Source organism: Coptis chinensis, chromosome 5, assembly GCF_015680905.1.
Source record: "Coptis chinensis isolate HL-2020 chromosome 5, ASM1568090v1, whole genome shotgun sequence".
In the NCBI taxonomy this organism is placed as follows: domain Eukaryota; kingdom Viridiplantae; phylum Streptophyta; class Magnoliopsida; order Ranunculales; family Ranunculaceae; genus Coptis; species Coptis chinensis.
The window spans coordinates 63,489,880-63,492,426 of NC_141460.1; the positions used below are offsets into that span (position 1 = coordinate 63,489,880).

General features: G+C 42.2%; 1 pseudogene; it reads left to right on the top strand.

Moving 5' to 3' along the window:
- Positions 1–242: 242 nt before the first annotated feature.
- Positions 243–2,323, top strand: LOC147498298 (protein DELAY OF GERMINATION 1-like; annotated as a pseudogene).
- Positions 2,324–2,547: the final 224 nt, after the last annotated feature.

Below are 2,547 nucleotides of genomic sequence, written 5' to 3' on the forward strand. Positions count from 1 at the left end.
TGAGCCAATGTATAACATATGTCAAATCATTGTTCCTGTGGGTTCAACCCTTGTCCCCCTAAGTCCTCCAAGATTTCCATAAAGAAGGCCAAAAAGAAAATAGACTGGTCCCCCCAGTTCCTCGTTGGAAAGCTAGACCATCTCGTTCTTCTCACTCACACTCTTTTACTCCCACTCACGATAGCTCTCTAACTACCAACTTCCCTTCAATTAGTGACTGGGAGGGATCCTCCAGCCCTCAAATGAAGTTTCCCACAGCTCCAAAGTTGTTTCCCAATCGTGACTCCTCTGATGATGACGCACATGATATCCGTGTCTCAAATGACCCCCAAAAGAATCTCAGGTCTGCGGACCCACATGCCCCGAGTTCCACTGTGTCTGCGGTTCCTACTGCTCCTCCCAAGGCATCTGTTGAAGAACGTGGGAAAGCGAAGGTGAGAGATGAGAAAGAAAAGGAACTCTACAACTGCTTTCTGGGGGAAATTTCCAAACTCCAAACTCTGTATCAACGTGAAGCCCTGGAATATGTGGAGCAGATTAAGAAAGGCCGAAAGGTGGCTCGTTTGGGCAGAACCTAATCCATTCCCGAAATTGCTATGGGAGAAACTTCTTTTGAAACTATTCACCATGTTGTCCCCGAAGATCAGCCACTTACCCCTTTAGTTAAGTCGGATTCTCCTATGGCCGGTAATCAAGAGGAAGTTACTGCGGATTCAATTCCCTTGATGTTACCAAAAAAACCATCGAGGAAGAATCAAATCCCGCGGCTGTGGATGATACTCTAGCTGCGGAGTAATCTTACTACTATGGTGCTTCCACCACTTCTGGTTTAAAACTTGTTGTTTATTTTTGTTTGTTCCACATATCGGCCCCTAGTGGAATTCCTGGTATCCCAGACACTATTGGCTTTTGTCTCGATATGGTCATTTAAGAAAGCTTTTGAATATCTTGGTGAAGAATTTTGCCTCCAATAGTGATATAGGGATTTAGTTCCCCTCCTTGCATGTCTATTCTAGACTCAACAAGCTCCTTTACCCACCCTTGACTCATGTAAATAGTCTTTTTACAATGAAAAGTATTTGTCGCGTTGCTCCAGTTCAAACTAGCATCTCAATTAGATTACCCCGCTTGATCTCTTAGTAGAAGGGTGAATATACTACAAAAGGAAGAATCGCTTTAATTACTTTGTTCCTTCTTCTATTTGTCTCGAGGCATATGATTACAATTCCCCTTTGCCCCTAGTACTGCTCCGCTGAGTGTCCATAGGTCCGCGGTGCCAAGAAACTTCAGTTTATCAAAACTCACTAAAGATCTTTTAACTCAATCTACTAAGTTTAATTGAAAGAATTTTATATATAGGTATGCAGTATCAAAAATACACAACTCGCTCTGTACTATCCAAAGGATAGGTCTGCGGTATCACCCGTACCCAATTCGCTATGTCCACTAGTTTACTATCCAAGGGATAAGTTCGCAGTATCACCCATATCCAACTCACTCTGTCAACTAATTTGCACACCTGTTAATTGCCTTCCCCCTTATTCAATGCTCTTCTGCTCCATGATATTTGTGTGCTCCAGTCCGCGGACCAATTTAGGCTCATGAATCCACTGCTTCCTCCGGACCTATAGAACCCCTTAAAATATCAACTCCAATGACAACAAAATCTTAAGAAAAACTAGCTTCCCCTATTTTTTTATTCTCTCTCTCTGTTATGACATGTCTTTGAGGCCCTATGCAGGATGTTGAAACTGAGAGAAACAACTTTAACAAGTTCTTTCAGTCTTGGATAGATGAAGAAGATCTCCATCTTCATGAACTCATCTCTGTTTCCAAAACTCAAGCTGAAACTAAATCTTCAAGAGATGAGCAAGAAAGGGTATTGCGTCCTTTGATTGATAGAGTTATTCAGCACTATGAAGACTATTACATAACAAAAACAATATCAGGTAAGCAAGATGTTCTCTCTGTGTTATCTCCTTCATGGACAAGTACACTTGAAGACGCATTTCTTTGGATCGGTGGTTGGCGACCCAGCATGGCTTTTCATCTTTTGTATTCAAAATTTGGGTTGCAGATGGAATCGAAACTTGCTGAAATCATCCGTGGACTCGGCACAGGTGACTTAGGTGATTTGTCACCGAATCAACTTGTTTCAGTGGACGAGTTGCAGAGAAAAACTATTAGAGAAGAGAGAAATATAACAAAGAAAATGGCCAAACATCAAGAAACTGTTGCCGATACCTCAATGGTTTAGTTATCTCACATAATGACTGAGTTTCAGAACCGAGAAATAGATGCTCCATTCCGCGGACCACTTTAGGCCCATGAATCCACTGCATCCTCCGGACCTATAGAACCTTAGGCCCAATTTAGACCATAATAGTCTTGGTGTCACGGACTTGTATTAATCTGTGGTATCAAGAAGCTCACCTATTTTCCCTTTTCCTCTTGTGGTGGATGCTATTCACATTGTCTGTGTACTCAACCTCTCTCTGAGTGATAATGAAAAGCTAAAGATGGAACTCTAGGGGTCTGAAACCCGAC